The sequence below is a fragment of the Chinchilla lanigera genome, unplaced genomic scaffold (genome assembly GCF_000276665.1).
Source record: "Chinchilla lanigera isolate Chin_1 unplaced genomic scaffold, ChiLan1.0 scaffold00003, whole genome shotgun sequence".
NCBI classification, from domain to species: domain Eukaryota; kingdom Metazoa; phylum Chordata; class Mammalia; order Rodentia; family Chinchillidae; genus Chinchilla; species Chinchilla lanigera.
Window position 1 is genome coordinate 34,247,024 of NW_004955404.1, and position 15,614 is coordinate 34,262,637.

Below are 15,614 nucleotides of genomic sequence, written 5' to 3' on the forward strand. Positions count from 1 at the left end.
AGACTGTTTTGTTATCCCTTTTTAAATGACTGACTTTTTCATAAAATTGTCACTGTTTTCCACATCATAAAACTATGCTTCAGGGAATTTAAGCAACAAAAATGGCAGAGCTAGAAGTTAGAAACTCACTGGCTGATTTTAAGGCTGAGACTGTTTCTACTATGCCTTGCTTCACAAATATAGAAACTTAGAAAGGGAGACAAAGGCATGGAAAGGGAAAAGAAAGACTGGACAAAGCTGCATAATCCTCTCTCCACAGTGAGATATTGTTGTACAGTTGAAGAAAGGAAAATGTAGAATAAGTCAAGTTGTTGACTTTCAGTTTGCATATTCTTTCATTTTATCATACACTCAGAAATATCCAGAATTCAAAAGCTGTATGCACTGCCCAGAAATAATTCCTTTGCTCTGAGAAAATTGATGAGCTGTGTCAATCTTAGAGGATCTTGCTGTGGAAGCTGAATGGAGTTTGACATCCCATCTTGTGAGTATTAGTTTGCTGAGTCTGGTGTAACAAAGTAGCACAAACTGAATGTCCTAAAGAACAGAAATGTATAGTCTTGTGGTTCTAGAGGCTAGAAATCAGAGATGCAGTGCCATCAAGGTTGATTTCTTCTGAGAGCTATGAGGGAAAGTCTGTTCCATGACCATAGATGGCCATCTTAATGCATACATAGCATTCTCTTGGTAAGTATTTCTAAGTCAGAATTTCTCTTTATTATAAGGTCAGCAGTATGGACTGGCACCTACTGTAATGGCCTCCTTTTAATCCAATTACTCCTTTAAAGACCCTATCTTTAAATAAAATCACCTTCTTACAGACGAGGGTTCAGGACTTCAACAAGAATTAAGGGGGGGGGGACACAATTTAGTCCATTACAACGTGTAACACAGCACATAACCTCACAAAACCCATGTCCCTCCAAGCTTTCACAGCCTGCTGCCACCATTGCCCTGGAACATTTCTCATCTTGTCTCCTGCAAGCTTTCCGCACACCTTCCTTTAGTCCCAGGAACCCAGGTCTTGTCTCCCAATGGGCTTTCAAAAACATTCAGCCTAAAAACAATCCTCCTCAGGAAGAATTTTATATTAGCTTCAGGCTGAGCAAGAAAAACCTTGCCAGTGCCAGGCTTTTTAACTTGGAATACATGAAAATCGAGACTAAGGACAAGCTCAAGAAGCAGCTACATCTGGAAGCATCCTGTGAGGTGGAAAGAGGACAGACACAATATTCAACGAGCTGTGGTTTAAAGTATGTTAGATTTCTTTAATTTTTTTTTTTTTTACTTTTTAAAGTGTAGTTCTTGGTAATATTATTCACATTTCAACTGATTTTATTAAAGATTTCATTCCTGATTTTAATAAAGTCAATGAGGGAAGAAGTCTGCTGTTCTATTTCAGCACACCATGATGAGGGTTTAAACTTGGCAGTTTCAAATTTATGTAGTGATTCCTTTCCTAAGTATATCTCAAGTCCACACATCATCTTGTGAAAGGTGTAAATAAACATTTGGAAGGTTGAATTCAAACTTTCAAGATGAAGATTGTAAATCATGCTCCAGTGAAGAAATGCGGTGTCACAAATCATCTAATATAAAATTAAAAATATTTCAGAGTGTGAGGCAAGTTTTAAATTAGATAAATTAGCTGCTTAAACATAGATTTATGTAAGTTCCTATTTTCTGATTCAGCTTGGTACATATCCAGGAAAGGGGTTGATTTGGAAGTGTGTTAGTTCTAAGGTGGAGACCAACAAAGAATTTAAAAGAGTGCTACAAATAATAATTTAGATGAATAACTTAAGAGTTTTGTAAGGTTAAAATTAGGGAGATTTAGTGACCTATGGGCAAATTCCATTTAATTTATCTAGTAAAAAATTGTAAGCTCCAGAAATCCAACAGTTTTGTTCTGTTATTTTCTCTCAGGCAACCTTACACACATCAATGCAGTCCCAGCTAAAAACATCACTTTAGGAATCAAGCTGCTCCATTATCTCGAGCTCTGCCTCTACGCTGCATGTCAATACGCAGATCAGAAACCTTTTGCGAAAGTTGATGGATGCACTGTGTCTCAGTGTGTATGTGCCTATACTTAGATTTTGCTTTTAAAATGGACCCATTAACTATGTCCATTTCAAAGTGTCTTCCCCTTTTTATCTACACAAGCAAGCTGATGTTTAACTATTTCACAACATATATTTTCCATAAAATGTAGCAAAGGTAGACAAGAATTCTCTTGAGCACATGACTTTTATTTTGATTGGCACTGAAAGCACCTTCAGTGTATTCATAAAAGTAAACTATTATAGAGAACATTTCATTTTCCCCCAATTTTTGTTGACTCAGGGTGCAACAGTCTGGGATCTCAAAAAATGCACTTGATGTCTAGGGATTTTACTAGTTTCTCAAGCTGGTGTATGGTTGAGTTGCATAAAATTGCCAAACCCATGCCATTTCTTTTTAGCCAATGAAGACAGCAAAATCATATGGTTTATACTAATTTTTATAATTTAAAGAGTTTTATTTTTTATTTTGGTGGCAAAAGTGAAAAATATTACTTAAGGAAAACAGAATATATATAAATGTAATAGCATATATTATAAATAGCTGTAATTAACTACCTAACAAGTGTATTAATTTTAAGAAGGACACATTTATGACAGAGAACAGAATTTTACCTTGGCCTGGTCTAAAGGGGAGATACAGAATTCCATAATGCCAGGGGTTTAGATTTCTTTATAATTAATAAATAATAACGGATAAGTTCAGACCTTCTTCCTTGTTATGAGAAGATTAGGCAGGATGATATGTTTGTGAAGGAGAAGGAGCCAAGTGTACAAGGGCTATGAGGTGGAAATGAATTTAGGTCCTTCAAGGGAGGAAAGAAAGACCAGTGAGTGTGGTAAACTGTTGTGTTTTTGGAGGAGAACTTAGCGCAGACGTAAGTAGTTGTCGACTGGCTTACTGAAGCAGTAGCCCCAGTCTACACACATTTCTTAGCTGAGCTATGCATTCATCATCTATAAATGGCAATAATTCAGGATCATCACAACAGCCTTTTTGAGATAATGGTAAAGTACAAAGGGCATGTGCCAGACACAAAATAAATCTTCAGTAAATACCAGTGCTCATTTCAGAGATGCTAATTTTGGGCAATCGTAATCTTAATGAATATTTTTAGTGTGAAGTGCTAAGCCTGAAAAAGGAATGAATGATATGATATAATTTTTGCCCTTAGTAATGTTTATAAATTCCTTGAATGTATAAAACAAATTTCCAGGTTGTGTGGTGTAAAGAAAACATGACTGAAGACAGAGAAAGCAGGGAAAAGTACAGTGAGTAAAGAAAGAAAGGCATACGGGAGGCATGTAATTGAACTGGCTTTGAGCATACGGGAGGCATGTAATTGAACTGGCTTTGAGCACTTAGCAAGGCTTTTTGTGAGAGTCATCTAGGTAGCAGCAGGAAAACAGGAGTAGTGAGTCTAAGACCAGCACACTCAGGAGAATGGAGGTAACCAGGCTCGGTGGTTCTGATAACCAGAAGCACATTCAGGGACTGGGAGAACTTGGCTAGAAGTGTAGCTGAGGAGATGCAGGGTGAAAGCCTAGGGACCATTATCCAGCTTTTACAGATGAGGAACACAGGGAAATGAAGGAAATTTAAAAATAATATTTACTTCTAGTTTATAGAATGGGTTAAAATGCTACATTGACTCTCAAAATTTTAGAAGATTTAGGTAGGTTTTGAGGGACTAACGGTAGGTTGTAGAGATCATGGTAACAATCACAGAGTGCTAGGTTAGTTTACGGCTTGCTTCCTCTGGCAGCTGATCAGGTCTTCATTCTGAAGCCTCTCCCTCCAAGAAACAGCACTGAGAGACAGTGTCAATGGGTGTGGCTCACCAAGCCTTTTCTTTTTTTCTTAACTGTTGTGGTTGCCAAGGATTAAGTAATTATATAATACACACACACACACACACACACACACACACAAATACACATACACACACATTTATTATATGTGTGATCCTTGCCATTGATTAATTTACTTCCTTTATTGCACATTTTTTCTATCTACATGTGATCACTAATTTATAAAGTTAAAGATTTTATTTATTTATTATTTATTTATTTATTTATTTATTCAGTGGTACTAGAGAACCCAGGGCCTCTGTGTACTAGACTGAGCTACATCCTAGCTCTTTGAAGATTCTTTTGATGGCAGGATACAACACAGTTACCCTTGAGTAGATGACAGGCAGAGCTGCTTGTTACTTTTCCAAGTGAGAGAAGGGGACAGGTGGCACCATGCTAGGTTTATCAGGGTTAGCTTATGCATAGCAAAGTGGGAGGGGCGTACAGGTGTCTCTGACTCACTGTGGGTTGGTTAATTTGAATAGTTTGTGTGTTCCAGAGCATAAAGCCTCTTTCTAGTTGTTTGGAATCTGACTCTAGTAAGACACAAGAGACTTTGTAATATGAGAACCTCAAAAGAGAAATAATGGGGTATGAATTTAATCAGGCTGCTCAAGAAGGACCAGCCTGAAGGATCAGCACCTCAAGACTAGGTGAAGAGTGTTAAAGTCATCAGCAACAACAAAATCAAGGTCATATTACACCCACTACACCATATTGTGCAGTTATCATGGGCATCTATAACTATTTGTATCTCAAGCCAAGGAATGTGGCTTATTGTACTTTGGGCCGAATTGCACTGGTGAGAGTTTAGTACGGATACATTGGGTGCTCACAATCAGTTCTAAGGGAGCATTCTCACTGGTTGACTCTTTGGTGTGAGCCATTCGAAGCAGAGCTTCTAAAGATTCCAGGGTAAATATAAATTAGGCGATAACTGTGGGGTGTCGCTGACATGCAGAGCACTATACAAGGCACTATAAAGATAAAAGAAAAGTGGCATTTAAGAAGCTTGTGTACTGAAGCAACTGAGAACAGTGGTTACCCACTTATCTACTGCAGACTTGTCACCTAAGAGAAGTCCTTGGGATCCAGTCTAAAGACTTAATCTTCCTACACTCTCTTTCTGCTTTTGTTTCTTTTTCCATCCTGGAGACCCTTTGTCTGTCTCTTTAATTCCATGATTTAACTCCTATTTTCCCCTTCTTTCAAATATCTCTACTCCTGATTCCATTAAGAAGCATATGTTTTGCTATTGGGTTTACAAAACAAGTTTTCAGTCTCCAGGTATTAATTTTAAATATAAGCAAATTGAACTCCTTGAATGTCTTTAAAAAACCTTGAATGAAGTTACTTGGTAGACTTTTCTCTGTCCAAAGAACTTTGATAAAAAATGCTTCCTCATCATTGACTAATATTATTTCAGTTTTAATTTCAAGATAGTTTATCTTTTCAATTAATTATGCCTAATAAACTCAACCATAGACACGTAGACATACACATACACATAGAAATCCCAAGAGTGTTAAAGTAAATTTTTAATTTTTCTGTGCATTAAGCCAGCTTGATCAAACATTTTAAAAATTCTCCTTTTGTCCTCAATCCTGTTTTAAAGTAGTCAATTTATAATTGCTGGTTAGCAAGAACATGAAGAAAAGGAAGGTGATTAGATTGTGAAAGCTTTAGTTTATTTTTCAAAGATTGAAATCACAGAAATAGATATTTGAAATGTAAACACTTTCCTGTGTAGTAAAAGTTTGTTTCCCCTCTAGTAGTCCAGGTTTTCTTCCTCATTACAAATGAATTAATCCCGTCAGAAAATTCAATCATCTTACTGGGCTACAAAATTTTATCTCCTCTTATTTTTCACTGAGCTCTTACACAGTTCTAACAGACTAATGTCTTATTTGCATTATTTAATTCTTATATTAAGATGTTCCCAATAAAGTCAGACATATTTTTAAAAGAGAAAACAGCTATTCAGTAGGTACCTTTAGTGGAGATGTTGAGGTATCTCTTGAAAGCTAAGAGGTTATATTTCTCTAAAAACAGCTGTTGCTTGTTTTAGACTTAAAATTTATATAACTTTTAGGAGTATATAGAGTGAGGTACTGGTAAAAATAAAAAAGGAAAGCACTTATTTATGAATTGTGTTAATTTCGGTGGTGTAAATAGTCCCATAATCCATGATATCAAATAACAAATGTGAAATCACCAAATGAAGAGTTTAAAGTAGATGTGTAATATCATATTATTACATACACACTCTCTATGCTGTACAGATTAACAGACAAATAACCCAAGAGAATTACAATTGTAAAATCTAGTGAAATTAAGAAGTGATGCATCTGTACATTTATTATGTACTTTTAAAGTGTAGTTGTAAATGTCTTTCATTTTATTTTTAATAATAGCTTTATTTAACAATATTCCTGAAAAGTAATAAAGCCCATGAGCTGATATGAGCTAACTTCAGTACACCACTGAATCATAGTGTTAAAATACTTCAGTGATTCCATATAACAAAATGTCAGAGTTTTTAACCTGAGTTTTGAATTCTGCATAAATACTCAGAGAATACTTACAGTGATTTGAAAAAAGAAAAAGAAGAAATAAAAGGAACAAGAAGAGAAAATTTCAAAAGCAAAATAAAGGGAAGATGAATGGAAGGTTGACATATTCAGGAACCTAAGATGACTGAGTTGAAAACATTCTAAGAGAATCTAGCTATTTTCTTTGAGTTTAACTGTTTACCATTTTATGGACTTGTCATTGATAAAAGGTGCAAAACGATGGTGTTTATCAGAACTAAAACTATTTCTGTGTTGCAGTGGTTTGCAGCACCAAAGGTGAATTCCTAACTTACACACTGTGTTCGTGGTAGGTGCACTGTCTGAGCTCTGCTCGATGTGCTCCATATTCTTGAACTTACCTTACGGAGCAGATTTTGTCTGGGATATTGCCTGACTCATGGTAGAGGGAGTGAGATGTGGATTAGCCATGGGCATCTGCTCAGATTTTTTTTGGTTACAGCAATATACATAACCACATTTAATTGAACTGTAAGGATGGATATATAATCAATCCTTTCTCAAGGAAGTAAAAAAAAAAGGAGCTCTAGTGAATATTTTACACATAATATAATCTACATGGAGAAAGGAAGATGCATTAGAAAGATGGCTTATTGTAGCAGAGAATGTTGGGATTCACTAATCTTTGAGTTTTCTTCTTTCTTATCATACAGATAGAAATACCTGTAAAGGTAGAAATGGACACAATTGAGTTCTGGCCAATGCCAGAGATATCTGGCCAGAATTGTCCCTTCCGCTTAGCATTTAACAGCCAAACCCAGTAACATGACTGTGCTTGAGTAGAAGAGAATGAGGACATGTAGTCTTCTTCCAAGGTGGAATGCCTAAGAATGGGGCACCCTAGGAGGAGGGTAAAAAGTGTTTTGAACTATAATGTTATCTGTCTCATAAGGAATAGAAAAGGTGCCATAAGATACGATAGCAGAGGCTGCTAGAGCTCTCCCAATGTCATGCATGTGATCTCTTGTCCTTTTCCCTGTAACTGGCTGCAACAAATGGCAAAAACCACGTGGCAACTGGAGTCCCAACACAGAAAGTACCTAGATTCTTCAAGGATGAGGTAGGACCTAATCCTCCCCTACCCTTGGTCTCTGATATGAATGAAAGATGAACTTCCATATCTGAAGACACAGAAATTTCAGGTTGTTTTGTTATTGTTGCCACAGCTTAACCTATTTTAATGTGACAAATATAAAATATTCTAGAATTATAAATGAATACATGATATGAATTGTTTTAAGCAAGTATTATGATAGTTGAAAAATCCCCTGCAAATATATAAGTTCTAATCACTGGAAGCTATGAATGTAGTTACTTTGTATTAAAACAAAGTCTCTGCAGATGTGATTGAGTTAAAAATGTTGAGGTGAGGAGTTTTTCCTGGATTAATAGGGTGGATTTTAGCTGCAATTACATGCATCCTTGTAATAAGGGGTAAAAGGGATATTTCAATACAGGAAGGAAAAAAAAAAGGAGAGAGAGAGAAGGACCTTGATTTCTGCTCAGTGTTAATGACTTAAGACTCTTGGCTTTAAAACCAGTGAGAAAATAAGTTTCTGTTGTTTAAAGCCACTGCATTTGTGGTAATCTGTCACAGTAGCCACAGAAACAAATGCAACTACAACACAAAGATGAGGGGATGACAGATAGCCAGCTGCCAGTGTTTCATCTTAACAAAATTCTGTGCAAAAGGGAGCAATCAGGATGACATTTGGTATGTGTTAAATAACTCATAAGTAACATAGTTTATAAATTGAGTTCATGTAATTATGAACCACCTTAAAAAGCATAAATACTAGAGATAACATAATGGTAAGCAAACAAATCCTTTTCCTCAAAGAAGGCACATTTTAATAGAAGCTGAATGAATATATAAATAAAATGTATATTATATTAAATGGTGATAAATATATGAAACAAATGTTGATAGAGAATGTTTAATTGGCTTGGGTGAAAGGATGGAATTTTAAATGAAGAAGTGCAAAAAGACCCCCTGAGAAAGTGTGATTTGAACTCGGTCTTGAGAAGGTGATATGATGAGTTAAAACCATGCCTGGAGAGGAGCTTTCTGGGTAGAGGGAGCAGCAGGTCCAAAGGCCTGAGAAGGCCTTGGCTAAAGTGTTTGAGAACCAGCAAAGAAGCTCATGAGATGATGAGGTCAGAAACATCACTGAGGGCTCAGTTATCGATCCAAAGATGCCAGCGTAAACATTTTGGCTTTTATTATGAGTGAAATGGGAATTTTAGAGGAACTTCAGCAGAAAGTGATGTAATTAAACTTTTTACAAGGATTGTTCCAATTGATCCTGTGTGAATAATAGATAACAGAGGACAGAGACAGAATCAGTGAGAAATTTAAGAGGCTACTGCAGTCAACCAGAAGACAGAAGAGGCCAACTCAAATCAGCCAAAATCATACAAAGTTGAGAAGTAGCCCAATAGTAGGTATATTTTTAAATAGCCATCCTGGGATTTGCTGTTGGATCAGAGGTGGGGGGTGAGGGAAATTGAGAATTTGAGTGTGACTCCACTGAGACATAGGTGAAGCAAGTTGCAGGAAAAACTCAAGAGTTTGCATTTGGAAAAGTTAAGTTTGGGGATCTTACTAGATATACAAGTACTGATGTTGCAAAGAGGGATGGATTTCAGAAGGGAAACTGGGTTAAAATACATTTGGAAGTTGCCTGCATATCAATGGTATTTAAAGCAATAAACTTGAAGGAAATAACCGGAGGAAAAACGTATGAACTGGAAGGATGTTATATTAAGTAAAGTAAGCCAAGCATAGAAAGGCAAATAATACTGCAGGGTCTTACTTAAATGCAAAGTTAAACTTGTAGAATCAGAGGCTGAGCATGGTGGTGATGAGATTAGAGAGATGTTGGTCAGAGGGCATGAAAATTCCACTAGACAGAATAAGAATTAGACAGGAATAAGTTCAAGGGAGCTATTAAACATCGTGGTGACAATAATAATATGTTGTATACTTGAAAACTGTTGGGGGTGCATTTTGTGTTCTTACCACAAAAATGACATGTGTGGGAATATATGTTAAACAACTTGACTTAGCCATCCTATAGTGTACCGTACATTAAAACATCAGATTGTGCACTGTTACAATTTAAATCTACATGTAAGCCCCAAAGTTTCATGTGTTCAGAGGTGGTGCTTTCAAGAAATGATTGGCTCACGGGGGTCTGTGCTCATAAATTCCTAGCTGAATGTGCTGTGAGGAGCTGAGGACCCTGGGGAGACACAGAGGGTGATCAAAATACATGTGACCGTTTAAGTTAAAAACTGTATTCCTGTATAAGGTACACTGTCATTAAACCCCCTCAAAGTAGCCCTCCTTGCTTCAAATACACTTATTCTCATCATTCTTGCCACTTCATGAAGCAGTTCTAGAAGTTCTCTCTCTTGAGCGTCATTACAAGGTGTGATAAAAAATACAGTAAACACTGCTGCCCAGTGCTATCCAACAGAAAGGCAGGCCTGTAAAAACATTGCCATGTGTCTTCATCCACCTTATTCACTGGATGTGGCACTGTGAAGCTTCTGCCTCTTCCCTCAAGTCAAAATAACCATGAAAGGTCAATGTTTTGAGTGGATTCAGGACAGTAAGTCAGACACAACAGCACAACTAAAGACACACATAAAAGAGCACTTCCAGAACTGCTTCAGAAAATGGCAAGAACATGGGCTAAGTGTGTTTGCAGTCAGTGCAGTATTTTGAAGGGGATTAATGGTCATGGTTTTTTTAATTGTAATTAGTTAAAAAAAAAAAAAACATTTACCATATTTTCTGATCATACCTTGTAGCTTTCATTCTGGTTCTCCATGTCTCTCTCTGTTTCCAACCTCCATGAGGTGAGCAGCTTTTCTATCCAAGGCCTCACTGCAAGTATGATTCTGCCCTAGAACCAGCCAACCATGGATCGAAATGTGAAACTGTACACTCAAATAATCCTCTCCTTCTTAAGGCATGGGTGTAAGGTATTTTGTCCCAGTGACACGAAAGTGGCTAATATATATTTAATTGGTAAATATGCATGTGTATTTGCACACAAATCAATTCAGATCTAGCTAGATCAAAATGTGAGAGAAGATAATCTCTGTTGGTCACTCAGTAGTTCCAAGTGCTTTGGATACAGTTGTAGGTCACTTTCATCATGCTCTTTCAAAACGTTATTCTCCTCCAACATTAGGCAGTGGATCGTTTCACATCACCTATGTTCAATTATTGCTTTGCATCTTTCTAAGGCAGAAAATGCTCACTATAAACAGCGTAAAAGGGCACTACGTTAGGAGAGGACATTTTCCCAGGAAAGATATGAACTACATAAGGATGTGCAATAGTTGCCTTTCCTTTTTGCCCTCATCTCCACCAGTTGCAAGTATGTAAATAATAAAAATGCAAAGATAGCATCATGAATAGGGCTTTATTAATGCAAAGGAAAAATCAGATGTAGAGAAAGGCACATGATATAGATAAGTGATACTGTAATCTAAATTAGATATGATAATCTAATTTTACCCGTCAAATCCTACCATTCTCATATAAAAGTTGCTATTAATATTAAGTGTTGATTCTCAAGTAAAATTGGCTTGGCATAACTACTAACGTGAGGACCTAAACAATTAGTTTTTGATTTCACCTGTTTATCAGGGAAATTTGCTACAATAAAAATTAAGGAGTAAAAGTGATGTGATCCCACAAAGAACAAAGAAAATACAAAGGTTGTAATAAGTGGTAGGAGAGAAACAAACTAAATTTTGGAAACTATAGCTGTGCAACAAGTGTGCCATTGCAGCCAGGAACAAACAAGAGCTGTGATGAATTTCCACCAAAGGATAGATGTAAAATGAAAGCAGGATAGATGTGAATACGCGTGGCATGGATGGTCCTGATAAAAGCTTGCTGGTTATCAGTCCTAGAGAGCAGTTAAATGCTCTAGTTCCTTGCTCTAGTGGTTAGCTTAGCTTTTTTCCTGAGCAAAGAGTTGACAAATAACATGATTTCACATCATAGTAAATTTTCACTGATACTTAAAAGGTAAAGTGATCTTTTCAAAACCAAGGAGAAAATAATTCACTATTCAAGATGCCTCTGGATCTACGTATAGACATATTACGTGATAGAATGTGATAGATCTGTGATCTAATGGTGGGGGTTGAGAGAAGAGGAAACCATTGGTAAACAATTAGACGTCTCCCATACATTTCCATTGTGTTTCTATCTGTGTCATGAATATGTGGTTTTCGTTTCACCATTCCCTTTGCTTTTCAATATGTTGAATTTTCCCATAATCAAAAGAAAAAAGTGAGTGAGTCCTTAAATAAAAGCTCAGAAGTTGTCAAACTCTACTTATTGCTTTACCTCTTCCCTGGAACTAACCTGAGTTTTGTTCTTAAAAGAGTGACCCATTTAAGAGAAAGCTAACTCACTCTCGCTGGTGCCATTGTTTTCCACAAATCAAATTTCTACTGCATTGTTTGAGGTTGTTCTTTATATGTCTCACAAGTGGTTTAGCACGAATGCACTTGTGGCTACAACCAAGTGAGGGTGGTTACTGAATGATTGAAAGAACAATTGAAATAACATAAGGCTAGCAGCAGAAGAGAAGAAAACAAAAGAGCGCTATCATTTTGCAAGTGATAGAGTGCTCTTATTAGAGTCCATAGAAAGATTGCAGATTGTCTTTGGGATGCTGCGTCTGTTCAGGTTTGAATTGGGAAGGAGCTTGTACGGCTGAAGAAATGTAGATGTTATTATTCATCACTACACAGCTGTTTCTTTAGAGGACATTGTATGGCATTTAATAAGAAGCATAAGCAGTTCGGGATTAATATAATTCTTGCTTTTTAAACAAATATATATAGAATAAGAGAAACCAGTAAGGGTGGGAATGAGAAAGACAGGCATCAAGTAGGAGGGACAAAGATGGATGGAAGGGGGATGGGAGGAAAGGGAAGGAAATGACATATTTTCCTTTCAAGTCTGAGCCTCGCTCTTATTTGAGTATAGTAATTTGATTCATGCTTATACTCTGTGTCTGATTTATTACTGATTTCATCATGACTGCCCAGCTCCACTGGCTCTTGCCCATTTGTCTCCAAGGTAGTGAAACCACCATCCACACAATGACTGTACCAGTTGACCCTGTTAGCACTTTTAACTCTCAACTTAAATGCCTTCTTTTGCTAGTTATTTTTAGATTTATTGTTGTATGGGATGTGTATGTTGTATAGCAATATGATACCTATGGAATGTTCTGCACTGTGTAAATCAATCACCATAATAGCATCTCTGGGTGAAACCAGGGGCAGAGAGGACAGGATGAAATGGGGACAGGGAATGGAATAGAGGATATGGCCAACAAGGAGTCACCGAAAGGGGTGACACTATGACTGGAAAATATATCTAGGAATTAGGAACAAAGAATAAAGGAGATAAGCAAGCAGAACAATGACCTTCTAAAGAGAGAGCAAACTACAAATGAAAATTTAACACAAATAAGGGCAAATGTAAATTAAGAGACAAAAGTATTCTAAAGACTAAGAAACACTGAAAAACTGTATTAGTGGCTTTATATACAACTGCTTGGGCTCTAAAAATGACAGAAAGTCAAGTCTTACATATTCATGGGGTATTGCAGATGCATTTTAATGATAAAGTCCTTTATGATACACTAAATACAAGCACAGACAATCACAGAAAAATTTGTTTGGGGCAAGAGAGTGTCTTGGACCCCAGAATCTGGTAAAAATTGGTTAGGGCTAAGAATGGATAAATATACAATAGTGGTCAAATGTTATTGTGAAGAAATAGAAAATAAACAGATTCTAAGGCTAATATCAATGTAAATAAAAATGTAAAAGTAGTTATTAAGCTAAAACCTTGAAAGAAAAAATATTCTTCTGAATTTCCACTATCAATTTAATTAAAATATTGAACCGCATTGTCCTTTTCTCATTGTTTATAAATTATAGGAAAATTCCTTTGAGTGCTTTGTATCTATTTGTTTGCCTATTTAGTGTCTTGCCAATTCTTATTTCTATTATGTCTTCTAATGTATTAATAAAAAGATTTTGACTCCTCCTATGGAAGAGTATTAGATACACAGATGCACTGCCAATATCCTTTTGGTAATTTATTTTACTCTTCAGAACAACTTGTTTTAAAAAGACCAGTAATTAAAGGTTAGCCTCAATTATGGAATAATCTTTGCTTTGTCATTTCTTCCTGACACAGTCAACAACTGTGTTTTCAACTATCAAACTTTCATGCTTGGTTTCAAAAGGAATTATAATAATTGTTCTAGAATTTTTAATTAGATGAATAATAATTGAGGTGAAGGCTCTTTTGCTAATTTCCTTAAGAGTTGACTTGCCACTAAATAAGCAGAAAGATACTTTTTGTTTTCATTATATTTTTATATTAATAATTACACCACTTAAAGTTTACACAGGCTTCCAAAATAAAGTGCAGTGTCTTAATGTGAAAATAAAAAAGATTTAACCTTGTTCTTTATCATTAAATGTATTGATTTAAATTATATGCTTTACTAATTTCCAAATGAATAACATAGTCTTAAATGCACATTTGAAAAATTAAGTGAGATTGTAAATGCATACAAATTAAATGAGATTACAAATAATACCGTGAGGGTACCACAAGTATCTGAGATAAAACAAAACAAAACAAAACAAAACAAAACAAAACAAAACAAAACTATGTGTGTAATCTACTTTGAAACATGTATTAAATACTGCGCTATTAATCTATTGATCTAAGAATGACTAAACTGATTTTTGGTTATGTCTGTCTTTTTGGAACAATACTTCCTATAAACAACACAATCTTCTATAGAAGCAGATAAAATTGAAACAATTCCTAATATTTGCTAATTCTTAATATTTTTCAATATAATAATAAATCACATATACATTCAAGGTGTTGCTATACTTGAACACCAAGTAAGTTTTACAAAACCCAATTTTCATAATTTATTTATTTTGATATAAAAGTCAACTTGTATGGAGAAATTTTTGTAGAGTGATTGTATTAGTTAAAATACAAATTACAAAATGAGGCTTGACTTTTTCTAACTTTAGTTGTATTAAACAACTTCCTGTAAGACAAGTTTCAGCAGATCAGCACAAAATTTTCTTAATTTCATTAGAGTCTGTAAATTAAAATTAATGAGTCTGACATCCACAATTAACAATGAAAAATGCAGATTGTTATAATTACTTGAGCAATAACATTCCTTTACATAGAAGACTTAAGGTGCTCCACAAATTATTTACAAGTGTTACATAAAACACAAAAAATGACAATTTCAATTTATTTTGTCAATGCAAAAAACCAAAATCCTTACTAAAACCTTTCTCGTTTGGGAATCTCTCGCTATGCATAATTAAGCAAATTTGATTGCAATTAAGCCTGGCTTCTACAGTAGAGTTTTAATTAATGCAAATCTGGCATCTACATCTATAAGATTAATTTTAGTGAATTAAAAGAAAACAACAAAGCACATTTGCAAGTACAGTTGTATTGTTGAAATGACCCGCATTAAAAGCTGGTTATTTTTCTGGCTTCCATGTATATAGCCTTTGACTTAAAATTTAAAACACGAATATTTTACTCAAATTTGTTGCTTTGTTTTTAAATGCTTTATTAGTGAGAGCATCAAAATTACACAAAACTGTTTTAGAAAGATGTCTCAAAATGTCGTATACCTTAGCAACCAGGTACATATTATATACGTACATGTAAACCCTGCTTCCTTTGCAGAATTAGATTAGTGAAATGCATCTACAAATATATGTAGACTTCATTTTGCATGTTTAAAAATGTCTAGTGTTTATATCTCAAATTCAAAAATATTGATGAAGTGCCATTGTGGAGGGTATATGTATTTTTTTTAGTAAAAGTGCTTAAAATGGAATACCAGTGTAGAAACATCTTGTATCATTGTGTATATATTTGATAATATTATTTGATATATTTTTATGTAATTTTCAATTGAAATTTTTTCTCTCATGCTGTTTGACAGAAATATAAATATTTAAGGACATGTTTTCAATGATCATTGTAAACGGA